Here is a 20,990-nt window from a genome sequence, read left to right on the forward strand (position 1 = left end):
TAGGATATATACATATAATAGCCAAAATATATATATATATATATATATATATATATATATATATATATATATATATATATATATATATATATATATATACACATAGGTAATTGGAAATTATGTGTACCAAAAGGGGAGAACAGGATATAATCCAAGCCCTAAATGACATTTAGAATGGAAAATCAAACATGGTTAATTTAAACAATCCACATTGTAGGGTAAAACAACTGAACCAAGAACAAACAGAAATAGCAAATTAAATTTACGTTGATCTGATTTGAATAACATCTAGAATAAAAGAGTAACGGAAAATATAGGAGTCAAACACAAAAAAAAATGAAAATCAAAACACAATTACATTCAGCGATGGTAAAAAAGCGAGTGAAAATATGGCAAATTAAAGAATCAAAATTTTATTCCAGATGTAGTTACCTTTCCGTTCACATTGATGATCCCGCATCTCTATGTGTTTATGTTCCTTTCATCTACATCACAGATTCACCTGACTATGCTAGCTACCACAAACACAGTTAAGAGTCGATGAGATTTAAAGCATATCGAAAACAGGTAAAAGCCAAATATGGGAGTTTTAGACAATCTCAAAAAAGAAAAGTAAGACCATATATTAATATATGAACAATCTTCAGTGCATAGCAAAGATTATGCTTTCCAAAACCCAAAATTGAAAAGAAATTAGAGCTTACATCAACAAATTGATCAGCATCCTGCTACATTAGATCGAACCTAGCTACATTGCCACTGGAAGCATAACTGTAGTTGCACCGGTAGAGGAAGTTGTGGAGAAAGCATCGTCTGCATTTTGAAGAAGGATCGACATCTCTGATTTTGGCATGTTAAATCAGTGGTGCTCTATGGAGAGGTTCAGGAGAGGGAGGCGAAAACTGAAATACGGAAACCGGCGGCCAAACGACACCCGTCGCACATCACACCTCAAATCTAGCAGTCAATCCTTCTGTCGCTTGTTACGAAGGTGGAATTACAGTATCTGAGAAGAACGGTGGAAGCTGTGGAGACTTGAAATTGAAATAGATTACAGATCGGAGAGGTTCTGGAAGAACGGTAGCAGCGGTGGCCATTTATGTAAACGAAATTAATTGAGTAAATTACACGAATGGTCCCTATGGTTTGTGGTAATTTGCATGTTTGGTCGCTAATTTACTTTTTTAACTCGGAAGGTCCCTACTGATTGTTTTTGTTACGCGTTTGGTCCCTTCTATTTATTTTTGTTACGCGCTTGGTCCCTGTCTTACCTAAAAAAACTATTATTTGAATATGGAAAAATGATGGATAAGTAGGGTAAGGTGAGGAGAGTAGGGTTGAGAGTGTGTTTATTTAAATAAATTAAAAAATCAGGGGTAAAATAGTCTTTTTAGGTAAGACAGGGACCAAGCGTGTAACAAAAACAAACAATAGGGACCTTCCGAGTTAAAAAAATAAGTTAGGGACCAAACGTGCGAATTACCCTAAACCATAGGGACCATTCGTGTAATTTACTCAAATTAATTTATGAGAAAATTGTAAATTTAACCAAATTGTAAATTTACTTAGTGAAAAAAAGCCAAAAAAAAAAAAAAAAAAAAACAAAACCAAAACCAAAACCAAAATCGTACTTTTAGTCATTCAAATCACATATGAGTATAATTCATCTGCAAATGTATAAGTGGGTAAAGCACAGACTTGCTTTACTCACTTGTACTTTTGCAGTTGTTTTTTTTTGTTGTATATATATCCCTTTTTCAGCCTAAAATCGTAGATGGACTATGTCCATCTGCGATTCCTCTCCTTTTGAACTGTTATTTTGTGAATTTTGTATTCGTTTTTTTTAATATGGAATTGATAGGTTTGACTACAAAATAACCTTATTATATATAAAATTTTTTAATAAATTATCATTTTTGTTGTTATTTTTTTGGAAAATTTGTTTAAAACATCTTTAAGGAAATCGTCCATGATAGCTCTAAGGAAATCGCAGAGAGAGAGAGAGAGAGAGAGAGAGATTCTCCAAGAAAGAGAATGAAAAATGAACAAAAAAACGTTTTTATACTAGATCCCACGAAATCGCGGATGGACTTCACAAAATCATAGATGGATTTTTCCATCTGCAAACGTACAAGTGTCTAAAGCACATCTGTGCTTTAGGCACTTGTATGTTGTAGATGGAAGGGCAAAATCACTGATGGGTTTAATCCAACTGCGATTTTAAGGGCTATTTTTGTAATTTGGGTTTTTTTTGGCTATTTTCTACAAAGTAATTAATGTATTTGGCTAAATTTGTAATTTTCTCTTAAAAAAATTAGAAGCGGTCATAGGTATCGGTGGACCGATACCTGTGGATAAAGTGGACACAGTGGATTGGACGACGGTGGCAATGAACGTTAGCGGAGGAAGGAAGAAAGAGAAGAGAAGGTTTGGATAAGAAGCGGTGGAAGGAAGAAACTGGAAAGAAGAAAGAGAAGGACCGATTAACCTACGGGTGTGGGGATAAAATGACCAGGAAACCGAAACTATTCCCTATGCGTGTCCATAAACAATATGGATATTGACATAAAGTGACCCTAGAGATGGATTTGAACACACACACATACACACACACACACACACACACACACACACATATATATATATATATATATATATATATATATAGGGAGAGAGAGAGAGAGAGAAAGCTAGGTTCATTTGTTTAAACTAATTATTGTGTTATTGTATACATAAATGTGGGTCAATCAAAATTAAATAATTAAATAAATAAATAAGGGTAATATAGTAATTTGTTTTGTAACTACCAAAAATAATCCCTATAATCATGGATCCACTTAAATGATTAGGGCTTTTAAACCCATGTTCCTTTTGATTGGGCAAAGATGGACGAAAGCAGATCAACAAGCGCAAGTCACAGAGACTCAAGAAATTGGGTGTTGGAATCGTTTGGGGGTGCTGTCGATTGGTGGAAGCCGAGGTTGTGTTTCCGGTGGTGGTAATCGACGAGACAAGATCTTCGGAGTTCTTTGATTAATAGGAACATAAGAAAAAGGAAAGTGAGGGCAAAGGAGGTCTCCGATCTTTGGCCGGTTGCGAATGGGAAACGGAGGCTGTGAAGTTTGACGGGAAGAAGAAGTGAAGTGTAGCTCCGATTTATAACAGGTTTTTATTCTTCTTATTTTGACTGTTCGTCTGTCGAATACTTCAAGTCTGTGATTTGAAAGTTCATCTGGATGTATGCACTATGTCTTCATCCTTTTCCATATCACCAACCCTTATCTAGCTTTGATTTGAAACTTCATCGAGCATGCTAGTTCTATTTGAAGTTTCAAATGGGTAGATACACTAATGAAGCTTGTTTGATTTGGGGTGTTGTATGTTATCATCTCACTTCTCACCATGAAGTTACTAATTGGTTGCTAGATAATATTATTAGTCTTGGTAGTTGCTTTGTTCTCGATTTGGTTTCAATTCAATTTGTGTTTGAACCAGTCAATCTGTAGACCTTCACCTTGAATTTGGTTTTCAAACTCAGTAAGTGATCAAGTATCTTCATTGTTTCATCAACAGTGGCTTTGCTTTCATTCACCAAACTCTTATGCAGACATATTGGTTGTTGAAGTTGTCCCCCTTGACCAAGTCGACCCAACCCATGTACAAAAAGGTGTAACATTCGGATATCCAGGCATGGAAATTTGAGTATTCTATGTTGGGACATGAAGAGACTCGACGAGTTGACGCCTCAACTCATCGAGTAGGATCATGACTTGGTGACCTGTTTAATGAAGGGACTCGACGAGTCGGGTATCTGGACTCGCCGAGTCAGCGCTGTTAAGGAAAACCCTAATTGCCCGGGTTTGAGACCTATTTAAAGGTCCTTAGGGCCTTCATTTGCGGCCATTACACCCTGAGAAACCCTAGAGAGCAGAGAGAAAGCTTGTAGTGCAAAAGGAGGGCTAATTCATCATCCTTTGGTGTGTTTTAGCAAAGGGAAGGTGGGATTTTGACTTGGGCTGTCTTGTGGGACTCAAATCTTCCATCATTTCGTTCAGAGCTGCTGTGAGAGGTAAGGATTCACGTCCATCTTCGTTTGTGTAATAGATTTCATAAATCTAGGGTTTCTTTTCTTCTTTTGGTAAGAGATCTAGAGTATGTGATGTCCCCTTGTGTCAATATCTTCAAATCTGGACCTTAAGAGGTCCAGAGAGTCCCTATTCTCCAGCTTTATGCATTCCTTTATGAGTTTGGGGCTTAGGCTATCATTTTTCGGGTCATTTATTCATTTGTGGCTATATGTGTGTTGCATGAACGTAAAGTTTGAACCTTTACGTGACTTTTGAGTGCTAGAAGGTTAGATATACTAGTTAAAGAAGCAGATCTGACCTCAGAAGGTCGAATGAGCATAATCATGGAGGAAACTCGCCGAGTCCATGGGAAGACTCGACGAGTCGAGTCGGCTTGCCCCGCGATTCGAGTCCAGTGGAAACCCGTCGAGTGAGGCCTTGGAGGAGTCGGAAGACACGCATGGACTTGCCAAGTCACTCTTGTGCACTCGACGAATCTGGTCAGAGTTGACCGTTGACTTGAGTTGACTTCTGTTGACTTTGTTTGGTCAACATAAGTAATAGAGATCATGGAGGGGTAAAATGGTCTTTTACCCACTATCCGATTAGAGAGGGAAAGAGTAATCGTCGGTTTAATTAGAGTTGAGATTTCGAGTGTTAATTAGAGATATTTGCCTTATGTGTTAGGCGGGGGCGAGTTCGAGATTCAAGTGTAAGGATAACTGCTTTCTGCTTTCCAGGTGAGTCTTCTCACTATACTTTACCTTGGGTGGTAACTAGAGTTATGTGTCAAAGTATCTTGTATGCTATGTATGTGATGTGTTGCACTGCATTATTTCTATGTGATTTATGTTGTGTGTATATCAGAGTTTACAGAGTTAGGACCGGAAGGTCCATAGAGTTAGGACCAGAGGGTCCATAGATTTAGGGCCGGAGGGTCCACAGAGTTATAGCCTCGAGTGGCTAATATGTGTTATATGTGGTATTTTGGGGAACTCACTAAGCTTCGTGCTTACCATGTTATGTGTTATGTGTTTCAGGTTTTTCTCAGGATCACGGGATGGCACCGGCTCGATTGTACACATCAGTGGAAGAGTTATGTTTTTGAGGATCCTGGATTATTATTTAATTGATTATGGAGTTATGTTTTGTAATTTAAACAAAATGAGATTTTTACTAAAAGAGTTTTAAGAATTAAGCGAATTTAAATGAAAATTTTAGTTTTCAAAATTACGGTGTTACAAAAGGCCTAAATGAGTTCACTCAGAAACTGAGTTCAGCCACAACTGACTTGGAGAAAGCTGAAGCCCAAATCGGGGTGGATGTTCATAGTGCTCTTAACTTTGCTCTTACTGGTTAGAGTAAGGTGAGTGATTGCATAATGGGTCTACTTTGTTTCGTGATCCTTTTGGATTAAATAATAATATGCCAGTCTTAATGGCTATTTGGAAGATATTTGTTTGCATTTTTGTGGGGGGCTGAATTTCATTTGATATCATATTTATACCTCTTTTGTTATAGTAAGATCTATATAGGTCGCCTTCTCAGTTCTCAAAGACGATCAGACACTTAGGAGTTATGGTATACTACTTTCATCAAGTCATTACTGGTTATACATCTGCATGTTTACATGTTTACTCATTATGATTGACATCGTAGTTTCAATCTGAAATGATTCAGATGCTATGATAAATTTATAATAGTTCTTATTCGATATTGAACATTAAGATCAATTTGTTTTGAATTATGTGTTTGTGTTATTAATCTTTTTTTTTAAATAAAGAGAATACCAAATTACTAATTTGATAATCATGAACATATTTTGTTAGAATGCACTGAATTAATATAATTATTGGTAAATGAATTCCAATTCTATCAGAATGGAATCATGAATTCCAATTATGTTGGATTGGAATATGAACATTTTCTCACTAATTTATTCATTGGATTTCTTTCCACAGAAGCTGATGATTGACGAACGGACCACAAAATTTCAACGACGCCTCTTAGTAATATTATTCTTTTAGAATAAATTAGTGTATTTGTTAGATTTTGATGTTTTTTTTCCTGATTTGAAAGTTTTTTAGTTTTATCCTTTAACAATAAATGTAATTCTTAGCAATTGTTATATGTTAGCAATTGTTAAATGTATTCTATAAGAATTAATATAATTTTTGTTTTAATTCTGCAATTGCTAGTTCGAGAATTTGTTATTCTACAAAAAATATGTTCAAGAATATTTTTATTATTTTATGGTTCTAGAATATTTTTCTTTTTGAACATACTCAAACATATTCTGTTAGAATGTCCGAATTAAAAACCTTATAATTCGTAAAATTAGAATTTTAATTATAAAAATTATATAATTAAAATTAAAGTAATTAAAAAAATTAGAATTTTAAAATCAAGAGAGTTAATTATCCCAAAAAATATGGAATTTTCCTTTTTTAAATTTATCTCAATTGTCTAAAATACTCTTAGAATGAAATTTGATGGTATTTTTCAATTTTTTTAAATTTAATAATATGTATTAATCACTTTCTTAAAATAAGTAAAATGATTGGTCCACATTTATGCATACAATAACACAATAATTCGTTTAAATAGAATAACCTAAGCCTCTCTCTCTCTCTATATATATATATATATATATATATATATATATATATATATATATATATATATATAGTAATCCATACCCTACTAGATTTTCGAAAATTAAGGGTATTGGGATTATTACATTTTTTATTATTCTATTTTAACCAATTAAAAATATAATTATCAAATAAAGAAACCGTAATAACCCTAGTGATTTTCGAAATCAATGGAGGAGGCTAGAGTTTCAAGAACCCTAGCCCAAGTCGAAAATTTCAAGCCTTGGGGTTTAACTTGTATAAACCCTAATTTGATCTATTTAACTATTATGCATATTCAACTGAAAAGATTGGGCTCAGATACCACTGAAAGGTGTTATAGGTTACAAAAATCATGTGGTGGAAAATAACTTAACTCTTAAGTTCACATGCAACCTAATTAGATCTATGTTATCACTATTAAATGTTATAATCTATGAACATCAAAGAACCCTATGGAAACCCTAGTTTAACCGAAGTTCATAAGAGAGTTAGGGTTTATATACCTTTTGATTATTCTTGTAAATAATCAATGAAATCCATATTCAAAAGCTTTTAGAAGCAAGCACTAGAAATCTCTTGCCTCCAATGGTTCATACCTAAACCCTAGCAACTAAGCACACTTGAAGAGGGAGAAGAGAGGGGATGATTTTTGGCTATTCTCTTGAGAGTAGGAGTGGTCGAAAGTATGAAGGGTTAAGGCCCTATTTATAGTTGCACTAGGAAACTATGGAAAACCTTAATTGGAACATAATACTATTATTTCAAATTAGGTAATTATCCAACCTCATAATTATCTTCAAGGGATATTCTAGAAACCCCATAATATGCCTCAAAACCGTCAACTGCCTTGGGGAAGGTTCTGCAACCCTTTTGTTCAACTATTGAAAAATTATAGCTTAGGTCCTTGCATTTTTAATTAATCCAATTAATCCCAAAATTAATTCTAATTAATTTCTGAATAATTCTTAATTATATAATACAAATTCTAATTAATATATTATTCTCATAATATATTAATAAATCATTTATTGCTATTTATAATCATATAATAAATCAATAAATCAACCTCTCTCTCTAAAAGTCATCATATTCAATTATTAGGTTTTAGGGCAACCCAAATGGTTTTTGATAATAATTCAAGTATATACCAATTTGGTTTTTGGGTTAGATACCTAATTCAACAAGATTTGGCTATTGAGTGAAAGGTCTTGAGGAAATAAGTGCTTGATGTGAGTTTTGGATCTGAGGCATTTACGTAGTGCGTAATCTAGGTTATGCCCCACGTAGCCTGGTGGAGTCTCGTTTTCTAGATTAGGCTTTATGCCATGCGTAGAGCTAGAGTACGCAACGCTTAGGTGAATAGAAGTCTGACAATTGACTTTTTGACCCGTTGACTTTTGCTGAACTATTAGGGTAGGTATTGGGAGGGGAAAAATAGTCTTTTTTTCGTTAAAGGAGTTAACCTTAGTCTAAAGAATTATCGGTTTGAGGTTTTTACCTCGTTTTGATTTAAGGTTTTTTGGTGAATTGATAGTGTGAGGAGTTTGGGTGTCAATAGCTCTACTTTGTGTTTTCTCTGACAGCTGATTGAGGTGCGTTCTTCCTCACTGTACTTGAGGGTCGAAGGCACCAATGTCAGCCCCCTTGACTTTGTATGTATCTTGGTGTATAGAATGTGGTATTGTCACACCCCTAAACCAAGGATGGCGGAAACGTTCGGGGGTGGAGGACTTCATGTATAATATCACAACAACGAGTATAATAGTGCTCAAAGTACAAACAATCAACATAAATATAATTGAAAAAGTTATACCATAGTATAAGTTTACATGTTTCTAAATCAATTACATTATGTTGACAAAAATGAAATGTTTGACGCCTTAGCGTCCCATCCTCAAAAGCCCCTGTTTACCTGTTTTACTGATTTCCTGAGAATACAGGTAGTTTTGAAAAAGTGTCAACAATTAAATTGGTGAGTTCATAAGCTTTTGAATGAAATGTTGAAATCCTTTCTTTATAAAAGTAATGTTTATCCCAGAAAAATCCAATATTTTCCTTTTAAAATGTATCGTAGTCTTAAATGCCAAGACTAATAACGTACTGGTATTTTTCCATATAAATTGTCAATCATGCACGTTTAAATTGACATAAACTCGTTTATTTAAATGGAAATCCCGTAAATCTTATGTTTTTAGTACCCCATGTGAGTTATTATAACCATACTATGACTTAGTCGGTCTTTTATACGACGTTCTTCAGGCGTCGAAATGTTAATAACATTTATCACCTTAGACCTCTCGGTCTAGCTGTTGCATGCAACTAAGGTGTGGGTTTGTCAGACCCAATATAGATCTATACACAACTATCACACTCTCCCTACAAGAGATTCTAGTTATAATTACTGGACTTTTGTTGCGCTACTTTGGAAATAACGTGAAGCGAATATCTCACAAATTTATTCATTAACAGATTTACGTAGTGTGAAACTGAAAACCCTTTTTTTGTAGAAATGTACTCTTTTGTAATGTATATGAAACATAAACTATACCTATTATAGTTTATCAAAATGTTCGTAATGTATAGTAACCTTTTCTGTGTAAGTAGAATATGTAGCAAAACATAACTATGCCAAGTCATGCATTAATTGTAATAATAAAGGGCTCTTACAATTTAGTGAACATTTTTCTGTTATATATTTATATCCCAACAAAAAACACATGCAAAATATGAAGTCATCAAGGATTAACACTTTGCTCAACATGTTACAAAGTGTTATGAGAGTTGTAATCTGTAAATTCGTTTTTACCATTTCTGCACTGATTTAGAAATCACAGAAAAATCATACGAAATCAAAAACTAAATCTATAAACTATGAGAGTTTAGAAAATGTGTCTAGTTTGTTCATAAATTTATTATGATTTTTATAAGTCTCTAACTAGTGTGAAAACGTTCATATTCATAGAATGGTCAGAATTCGTAGCTACAGTGATTGACAGTTTTGTAAAAATCACCATAAATTGTAGAAAAATTGTGTGAATATGTGAAAGAAGTAATTTTAAAGGTATAAACCTGAACTATTTGAATCTAATACATTTTTTAAAACAAAAATGTTTAAGGTGTCCAAAACAGTCCGTGAATGGAACTAAACTTTCCTGTGGAAAGCTGATGTTTGAGTTTTGTTAAGTTTTTAGTAATTTAACTTGTATTCTCCCCTAAAACTTGAAGAAAACATGCAAATGTGGGGTTATTAACTCACCTTAAGTGATTTCAGTAGATGGATGATGAAGAAAAGGAGTTTCCAAGTCAAGAACACTTGCGAGATGCTTGAAGATTTGAAGGTTCTATGAATAAATATGATGATATTTGTGTAAGGAATCCATGTTTTGAGTAAAAGGATGTAAGATAACCAAGTGTAGGATGGAAATACTTACCAAAAGTGAGTGAGAAGCTCAATAACAGCCTTGCAGTCTCGAGTTTGAGAGAGAGAGAGAGAGAGAGAGAGAGAGAGAGAGAAAGTGAGAGGGTGTATTTGTTCTTCTTGAGAAAGAGTGAATAAAGTGGGAGGAGAGATAAGAATTTCCAGCCTTTGATCAGATTATGAGCTGGAGAAAGAGGGTGAAAGGACAAATAGTTGACTAGGTATGGGTGAATAGTGACTGAGTATGGCCCTGGAGTAGGTGTGGAGGATTGCTTGTGTCATAACTTAAAGGTAAAGTCAACACTCCACCTCAATACCTTACCCACTAGATTTTATTCTTAGGCAATAATTTCCCTTAATATGTGTTTAAATTATGAGTATATAGGTTCTTATATGTCAAAATATGAGTTCGGGGGAAAATCCCACGTTAAAATCATGAAAAACGGGCTTAAAACACGAAAATTGTCGAAAACCGGGAAAAGGTGCGAAGTTGCGAAAATTCGGATTCAGGGTCGAGGGTTCGGTCCTTGATGTTGAGGACCAAAAGTGGGTTTCGGTTGTGATGAGAACCGAAAGGTGGTTCGGCCGAGGAATCCCGCAGGCAAGTGTTAGAGGGAACCGAAAGCGAAGTAGTGAGGTGAAGGCGAAGGTCAGGTTCGGTTCTCCGAGGTTCGGGTTCGGTCCTACAATTTCAGTCTATGCGAGTTCGGTTCCTCCAAATTTGGTTCTCAAGTAGATTTGGCTCTTTAGAAGGTTCGGTTCCTAGGGTTTGACTTTGGTCCTTTGGTTTCGCTTCTTAGGGTTTCGGCCCTATAAGGCTGTTTTTCAAGTAAACTTCCTGTTTTGCGCGGTTTTTGGCTAAGTTAAGGGTCAGGATGCCCCCCAAATGATTATAAAAAGTTGAGGGAGGTTATGAGAGAGATTTGGGAGAGAGAGAGAGAGAGAGATAGAGAGAGAGAGAGAGAGATTGATAAAGATAGATTGAGAGAGACTTCGTTTGTGACCTTTTTGGATGTTTAGCTTCGCAACGCAAGGTTTGTACACTCCATTAAGCCTCGTTATAATTGTTATATGCCCCCGAGGGGTATGGAATAATGTTTTATTTAGTAGTTCCATCACTTACCCTGATTAGGGTTTAAAATTTATGAACACATGAAACGTTCAAGTGATTACTTTGTATTAACATAGCGAGTTGTACAACTTTAAAGATAAGGAAAACCCTAATATACTAGGGTTAGCTAAGTTGACCGGTTTGACTTGTTGACTTTATTTGACTTTGTCTAGACCGAAAATTGACGGTTGTCACAGGTATGTTGTAGAGATCAGATAGTCAGTAAAGCAGTATGATTACCTGTTTTCTTGGTTATAATTGTTATTTGATTACATGTATATGTCGAGATATTATAATGGGTTGGGTTGAGTTGGTCCTACTTTGTGTTGAAGGCCAAGATATTCGAGGCGATGCGGATAGAATGTAGGCCTTGCGAGGCATTCTAGTCAGGTCGTAGGCCCGCAGAGCGATCCAAATAGGCCGTAGGTCTTGTGAGGTGATCCAGTCATGTAACATCCCAAAATTTCAGATAAAATTGTCATTTTTTGTTCATTCCAAGATATTACATAATCATGTCAAACAACTAAGAGTGTATCATAGTAAAATAACATCATAATACAAAATCCCAAAACCACATAGTGTGGAAAAACATGAGCGTATGCGGTACAATCAAGTCGGGCCCTTCCCTTTCGAGCTAGAAGTACCTGAAACATAAACTGAAAACCGTAAGCACAAAGCTTAGTGAGTTCCCCTTAATACATCATATTATACATCCATAACAGTCAAAACATAACTAGGTTTATTTAACCCCCTTCGGTTTCTTTCAACCGGTATAGGGTATAATTGACCCCCTGCGATCTCTTTCAAACGGTACTGGGTTTATTTCATCCCCTTCGGTCTCTTTCAACAGGTATTGGGTATATTTCACCCCCTTCGGTCTCTTTTAATTGGTGTCGGGTCTGTTTCACTCCTACAGAAAGCATACAATCATAACAACAAGATTCAAAAGAGGCAACAAGCATATACAAGCATAACAAGACATTGTCACCAAGACAATTATCATCATCTAAACATAATTCAGTAGGCCAGCATTGGTGCCTTCGACCCACAAGTATAATGAAGGAAACTCACCTCAGTCTGAAGATAACAAATCACACTCAGTCTGCCAAATCGTGAAACCCTCTCACTAAATCACAAATAGTAGAATCCTCATTATCAATTAGGTCATTAACTCTACCCGAGAGTCTAAATCCTAAACCCCGACTTCAAGGGTAAAAGGTTGCTTAACCCTTCCCTTATTGGGCCTAACATACCAAGGCCCAAATCCAGACTAGCTTAAAGTCCAAAAAACATTCCATGCCCCAATATGATCTCAAGTCCATAAAGGCCCATCACAAAAAGGCTTACAGCCCAACAAGGGCCCAAATCCCTAAGCCCAAGGTGGCCCAAAACTAAGAGCCCAAAAACTTCTCTGGTGAGTACACTAAGCGTACCATCAGTACACCCGACATAATCGAGTGCTTCACATGATTTGGACCCTAGGCGCATACGCTCAGCATACACCTGTGTACGCCCTGTGTACACCTCAGTTAGCCAAACCCTCATTTTTAGGTCTTAATCCGTTAGGAACTTATGTCCAACTTTAGATCTAGCCTCCTAGGGAAGCCCTTTACAACAAAGTTGGCAACTTTATCCCTTTGCATACCTTCATGGGACTCAAGTCATAGATTTGGCATTCTACTTCCAATAAGTGGTCACTAATTTATGCATGGTTGATCTTTAATTTCCAAGATCTGATTTTTATGACTCCATGCACTCCTAAGTCTTCAAAAGGATAGCTCAAGTGGTCTGGAGTATTCTATACTCCATAAGACCAATGTCATGGGACCAAAAGCTCCTAAATCTACCAAAAAAAGAGATCTAAGCAAGGAACCATCAAGCTAAGAAATTTTTACCTCTAGAAGTTTTCAATGAAGAAGATAGCCCTAGATCTTGAAGCTCCAACTCCAACAATGCACCACCACAAAGTTTTCTTCTTCAAAATCACAAAAGAACACAAAAAACTCTCAATAAACTCAAGAACACCTTAAAGATGGCTAGGGTTTCGAGGTATAGCTCACAAGAGGAAATGGAGGCTAAGAAGTTGAAAACTTTGGGTCTTAGTGTGTTTAAATAAGGTGAAAACCCTAAAAATTAGGGTTTACCCCTGACGAACATACACCCTACATACACATAGGTACACCCAGCATATCCAGGGGCTACCCTTTTGCATGCCACTGTTAACACGTTGTTGCGCACATATTAAACATGTAAATTATCACTGTTGGTTGCACCAAAAATATAGCACAGGGAAGTAGGGTCGAATCCTCAGGGACACGGCCTAATGGTCAATGCCTTTTTGAATTAGGCACATTCTAGTCAAGAAATAGAAAGTATAAAAGGGGGATTTTAAATTTAACTAAAAACTAAAACTGCAGTGATATTATAACTAAACGAAAATCAATAATAAAAACGATTTCATCTATGTTGCGACTTTCCTAATCATGAAATCAACATTGACTTAGTTATTTGAGATGCGTTCTATCTAAGCTGGTATTGAGAAAAACTAACAAGCTCTAGTAATTTCTCTTTTACCTAAACTAGTTAATCAAAATAAGCTCTTTGAATTAACCCTAACTTTTTATTGTTCAATTAAACAAGCTCTTAATTAAATCATAAAAATTGCATTAAGTTCTTTGTAAAATTCCTAGCAATATCCAATACTTCTCACAAGCTCAGAAGCGTAAATATATGATGTTTACAGGTTATAATAAAGTCAAATCCGAAACACGGAACCGATTTATTACTTGTTACTGATTACCAATTAATTAGAACAATTACAAGTTCTATAACTGATTAATTGGAATGATAAAACCCTAGCTTGGTGATCAGATAACAAGAATTCAAATCAAACATTCATTAAGAACAAAACTGAAAAATCTAGATAGAAACACAAATCAAAAGCCAGATCTAATGATCAATCACATGAAAAGTACTTGTCTTTGCAGAACTGAAAACTAAGGTTTTAGCCAGACATGGCTAAAATATGATAAAAAAAAATGAAAAGAAACATTAAACAACTAATCTTACCAATCTACTTGAAAGAGATGATCCACAGTCTTCAGATCTTCAGAAATCGTTGAAATCGGACAAGAAATGCCTCAAAAATCGTATTTTCATCGTCTAGTACCTCTGGAACCGCCAACTTAGGTTATTGGAAGGTTATGAGGGTCTATTTATACGTCCAACAACAAAAACGATACGCATGTGATCGCATCTATCAAAGTTGCGATCGCAGGTTTTGAAGAAAACGCACCTCATGCCTTTTTAATGAAGTAGGATGATATTTTGGCACTTTTTGGGATACATGTGATCGCATATATGGAAGTTGCGATCGCATAAACATACATTGCAATTCCATGTTTTGAGTTTTCACTTCCATATGAATTTTGGCACTAAAAAACCTCGAATCCAAGTTGCAACCAAAGACGGAAAACGCGCTTCGGGCCTTTTTAGTGAAGTTGGATGCTATTTTGGCACTTTTTGGGATACCTGCGATCACATAGAGGGAAGCTACAATCGCATAAACATACGTTGCGATCGCATGTTTTGAGTTTTTCGGATGAATTTTTAGGACTAAAAAACCTCGAATCCAAGTTGCGACCAAAGAGGGAAAATGCGCTTCGGGTCTTTTTAGTGAAGTAGGATGCTATTTTGGCACTTTTTGGGATACCTGCGATCGCATAGAGGGAAGCTACGATCGCATAAACATACGTTGAGATCGCATGTTTTGAGTTTTTCGGATGAATTTTTGGGACTAAAAAACCTCGAATCCAAGTTGCGACCAAAGATACGATTGCATAAAGGCCATATGCGATCGCATGGACCATATTTGTGATCGCATGTTTTACCTAAGACGTCCAAAATATGTTCTACTTTTCTGATCATTTTGAATCACGTCAATCGGAGTTACGATTCATGAGATATGGTCAAAATACTGACAGGGGGTCAAAGCTGTCAGCAACACCCTTTAACTTTAGATCACATATTCTACCTTCGCGTGATCAATTCGATCGATTGTTTCTTGACCAAAGCATCTTCCAAGAATTCCTCATAATCCTTCATAAGTCCCAAGCTCCCTTTTAAGCTCCAAACATGCATCCAGCTGCTCCCAAAGCACTGCTCCACTTGAACTATATGAAATTGACATAAAAACATGAGCAATACCAGAATTCTAACGAAAGACATGAGCTGAGCATTATTTAAATAAATGACACGCAAATGTACAAAATATGATCCTAAATGCTAATGAAAACTACCCTATAAGATGCATAAAATGACATCTAACAAATCTCCCCAAACTTAAACCTTACTTGCCCTCAAGTAAAAATAAAAAAGATAAAACATTATAAACAAATGGATAGATGTAGATGACCTAAAAAGAATTTAAAATGAAATAAAATGAAAACTTAAAGTAAAGTACTTCACTCTTTTTTTGTCACATGATCAGATTTCACAACGAGGAAGCTCCGATGTGATCACTACCTAGACAACAGTCTCAATACTTTATATTAACGATTCATTATTATATTTAATAAGTTAAACCAAGCTCGAGCAAATAATTTTTACGCCGAATTTAATTTGTGAAAACAGTGTATGTTTAAAAATAATTTCATGAAAATTCGTTTATAAAAACTTAGCTTGGCTAACCCCTCATTTTTTCCGAACTCGTCCAGTAAACACGGTAAGCTCCATTATGGACAAAAAATCCAAGCTTACCCCTATGATTCCACTATCGAGGGATCAATCTCACTATACCACACATCTTCTTCGTCTTGATCAACTCTTCATATTTAACTTGTTTGGTTCTTGATTTCGACTTGAACTTGACTTTGAATTGCAGATTTCTTCAAGTTGCTTGATGTACCATTTCTAACATATATATACACTGGGCGCGAATTTTACTTTGAGGCTCACCATATCTTCAATACTTCAAAAATGATAAATGTTTTGTGGGTATAACGAGAGTTTCCTCCCAACCTCAAAAGGCGTAGAAACTATAGGGTTCAGTCTTTCAAGGAATGATAAGGGTTATCCAATCTAGGTTCTTTTTAAGGCATTCGAGGAAATTATTTTCAAAACACTGTTCGTTTTTTCCATCCCACACTTCCATTGTAAAAATTATCTTACTTGTACATTGGTTCATATTGATAACATTTAAAGCACTATATGATATTAATTATAATTGATTGTAATGAGACTGTTATTTTCGATAACTATCACACTTCATATTAACAGAGCTAACGAATGTAAAAAGATATCCTCATCTCATGTAAATTATTTCAGTTATTTCGTTTTTCTGTTGATTTTGATATGTAGAAAAAAAATCTAGAAATAAAAATCTTTTTGGGTTTTTTTTTATGAATGCAGAAAAAAATAAAAATAGAAAATTATAATATTTTTTTGGATTTTCGAATTTTTATATGCATGCAATGCATAAAATAAAATGCAAACGAAAAATAAAATTTGAAAATTTTTAAATGAAAATTTTAAAAATTAAATTTTTTAACCAAAATGCACACAGAAAATAAAATTTGAAAATTTTTAAATGAAAAACTGAAAAATTAATTTTTATTAACAAAAATGCAACTTTTTACACTAACCTTCTCCCCAAGCTTAAAATGATGCATTGTCCTAAATGCTTAGAGAGGAATGAACAACTCAATAAAGCAAATAAAAACAAAAATATGCAGCTAGGAAAGAATGTACTTGATAAGATTGCAGAAATCTGATTTTAACGAAGATGTGGCGAAAAATCTGAATTTTAGCGGCTCTGTCGATCCTCTGATTTCCCCAAGCTTGCTTGGAACTGCGACCATCTCTTTATTGAAAGCATAAAAACTAAAATCTACTCATCGGGTTGCCTCCAGGAAAGTTGCCCATTTTGAAAGTTGTTGGCTCGACTTTGCCCAACCAGATTTTTGAACTGGTGTGGTTGGGTCTTCCTTGAAGCTCAACTCTTTTTCTTGTGACTCCAGATCCCTTCAAATATGGAAAGATTGATGGATCTGGGACTTGTTCAACAGACTTGAAAGACTCTACATTGTCTTCAGATAAGCTTTGCAGATTTTCAAACTTCTTCCTCTTTCTGATCTTCTTTTTCTTCCCAGAAATCTTCTCTTCAGATTCTTTTCGTTTCAGATTCATACCAGAAATCACCTTTCCCTCTTTTTCTTCCAAAAGTTTGTTTCTTTTCAAATTTGTCTCTGATTTTTTCTTAGTAGATTCCAGCTCAACCTCTTCCACCTCCCCAAGCTTATCTTCTACCAGCTCCTTAGATATATTATCAGATGAATTCCTGCCTAAAAATTTTTCTTGCACAAAGACATTAGAAAACTCACAACATCCCTCTAACAAAGGACTATTGGTACCCATATAACTGACAGAAAGATCTCATGTGTGGAAAACATAGTGTGATGCGCTGCAATCATGCCGACTCCTTTCCTTTGAAAACGAAGTACCTGAAACTAAAACTTTAAATCGTAAGCACGAAGCCCCCTGTCATACCACACATCATACAATAACATACTGTCAGACATATCTAGGTGCCTGACCTACCGTGCTGAGCATATCGGGGTGCTTAACCTACCCTTGTTGGGCATACCGGGGTGCCCAACCTACCCCTGTCAGACATAACGGGGTGTCCGACCTACCCTTCGTCAGGCATATCTAGGTGCCCGACCTACCTTCCGGTTTATCTCAACCTGTTTCGGGGACTATTTCACCCCTACTACTACCACATAATCATATTGTCAGGCATATCGGGGTGCCCGACCTACCCCTTTGGTCCTTTCGACTGATACAAGGACCGTTCCCCTACTACCAATATTACATGACATCATATCATACTAGCACATAAACATAACAGATAGTAGCATACCAAACAATTATCACAAAGACAATTATCTAACAAACAACTCCTACTAATGGGTCGGCATTATGGCCTTAGACCCACTTCTACTGGAAGGTAATTCACCTCGCACTGCTGAAGTCCACTGCAAGAAATCCTCACTGTTGCCATGACAACTTCTTAAGCTATCAATTCCAAAATATCATCCAGTTAGCAATTGGGTTCAATACCATGTTCCATAATTCATACTTTGGGTAAAATGACCATTTTACCCCTGGCCCAACAAGATACATAACTAAGACCCAAGTCCAAAACCAATCAAGCCCAAAACTCCAAAGTCCATAAAGGTCCACTAATGGTCCACTAATAGCCTAATTTTCTAAATTGGGCCCAAACCTTTACATGAGACTCACCCTAAGCCCAATAACTTATTTTCAATCCAAACATACATCTTTAGCTGGTCCAACAATCCACAAACCAAATAATAACCCTGCGTACTCAGCTTGTACACCCAACGTACACCACTTTAGGCCATTACGTGCAACGTACTAGACGTACGCCCAGTGTACCCCTCTGAATCCCATTCCTCCTCTGAATGGTTATGGTTCAGTTTTGACCAAAAACCGAACCAAACCGCCCTATACACACCCCTAGTTTGTTGGTTACATAAAATTAGATTTAAAAAAGAAATCAAAAATTATGAAAGTTTTAACGCATAAAAAAATTTAATGTTGTAGTGAAAATATATTAGTTTTATCTTCGCCCAGAAAACCTTAAAATAATATATATATATATATATATATATATATATATATATATATATATAAAGAGAGAGAGAGAGAGAGAGAGAGAGAGGTTCCGTTGAGATTAAAAATAAAATAGAGATCTTGAGATTCAACATCAGCCATGTATTTTACATCTGTTGCAGTAAGCCTCCGGCGTACCGACACAACAGACCTTGTATAATCATAAATGATTATACAACGCCGCCTATTCCTTTCTCTTCTGCCGCCATCTCCACCACCATAACTGTCATTGCCACCACCACTATCACCACCTCTAACACCAGCCGACCCCATCACTGTCACATCCGTTACTTATACCACCGCCACCTCTGTCACCACCACCTCTTCTACCACCAACTGTCATAATCATTTATGATTACTCAATCTATGAACAGACATATATGTGTAATCATTTATGATTAGGTATATACGTATAAACATGTATAATCCTATATGATTATACCTCTATGCCATATAATCATTTATGATTAGGCATACTCCGGTGTTACCGGTACGCTGAAGCATTAGAGCGGCAAATGATAAATATGTAGCTGAGGTTGAATCTCAATATCTCTATTTTTTTTAATATCAAGTGAACCGTCCCCTATATATATATATATATATATATATATATATATATATATATATATATATATATATATATATATATATATATATATATATAGAGAGAGAGAGAGAGAGAGAGGTGGGTTCAATTGAGAAAATAAAAAAGGTTGAGAATGAGGGAATCATTCTCAGCCACTCATTTTATTCAAGCATAAAAAGACACGGTGGCAAACTTGTAAATACGAGAACAACCTTTAATATCAAATACGTATCTGTAGTTCAAACACATTCATCGTCTGCAACAAAGGAGACCAAGGTGAAGATTCTCCGGTGCTCGTCTTCGTCTGATTAAGGGGGAGAAGCACGGAGGTTCGTCTCCTGACTCGCAAACCGAGATGGTCTCTGTGGTTTTGACTAGACCAAGAGGTGTTTGGTTTTGCTAGGAGATTGCGGTCGGAAAGAAGCTAGAAGCGAGGGTTTGGTTTTGCTAGGAGATTGGGTCGGACGTCCGCTGCCTCTCATTTGTTTCCTGTCGGCGAGAAATGAAGAGAGAGGGAGGCGAGGGAAGATGGCATCGGTGTTAGTGGGTCAACGAGCCAAGGTATAAAGGGAAACCGAGGTTCCAATCGACGTAAATAGTCTAGAAGATGGTGGCTTTTGGCTGTGGTAATCGACGGGAAGTGCTGAAGGATCTCGATGGGGCAGTTGCTGCTTCAATTGGTACGGTCCTCTTCTTGTTTCTTTTATTTTGATTGTAAATCAGTTAGGTGGGTGTTTGGGTGATCGATGTTCAACGGGTGAGTAGATGGGGGAAAAGGATTTGATCAGGTTTGGTGTGTTCATCATGAAAAGATGGAGAAAGGGGTCTGACTGGAAATCAACGATAACGAAGGGAGTTTGGTTTGTTTCATTTGACAGGAAAGAAAACAGATGACAATGATTTCATGGATGTTTGTTTGTTATTGTTTAATCTTGTTTGGATAGAAATGTATGGTGTGTTTGGTTGGATCATTTGACAGGAAAGTCTGTATGTTATTCATATGTGAATAACATATAAAAATTATATATATGTGAAAATACATTATAATATTCATATGTGAATATACTGTGTAATATTCATAAGTGAATATATCATCTAATATTCATAAATGAATATACTATATAATATTCACATGTGATATACCATGTAATACTCTGTAATATTCAGATATGAAAATATTATCTAATATTCATAAGTGAATATACCATCTAATATTCACAAGTGAATATACTATGTAATATTCATAAGTGAATGCATCATTTAATATTTAAATATGAATATACTATGTTTATTATATCCTATATTCATATATGAATGATACTTAAATTGTAAAAAAAAAAAAATAATTATAGTTTTTATTCATATCTGAATAACAAATGTACTGTAGTAAAAACCTGATTTATTTTTATTCACTTATGAATAACGATAGCTGAAAATATAAAAAAAATAATTTTTTTATTTTATCTTAAAACTATAT

General features: G+C 35.5%; 1 long non-coding RNA gene across 1 annotated transcript; it reads right to left on the reverse strand.

Moving 5' to 3' along the window:
* Window positions 1–240: 240 nt before the first annotated feature.
* LOC145028892 (uncharacterized) lies at window positions 241–1,056 on the reverse strand. Its single transcript, XR_013676242.1, has 2 exons — window positions 705–1,056; window positions 241–515 (listed from the first exon to the last, which is right to left on the reverse strand). It is a non-coding gene; the product is annotated as an uncharacterized LOC145028892 (long non-coding RNA).
* Window positions 1,057–20,990: the final 19,934 nt, after the last annotated feature.

The sequence above is a fragment of the Lactuca saligna genome, chromosome 2, assembly GCF_052625555.1.
Source record: "Lactuca saligna cultivar CGN05327 chromosome 2, ASM5262555v1, whole genome shotgun sequence".
Taxonomy (NCBI): domain Eukaryota; kingdom Viridiplantae; phylum Streptophyta; class Magnoliopsida; order Asterales; family Asteraceae; genus Lactuca; species Lactuca saligna.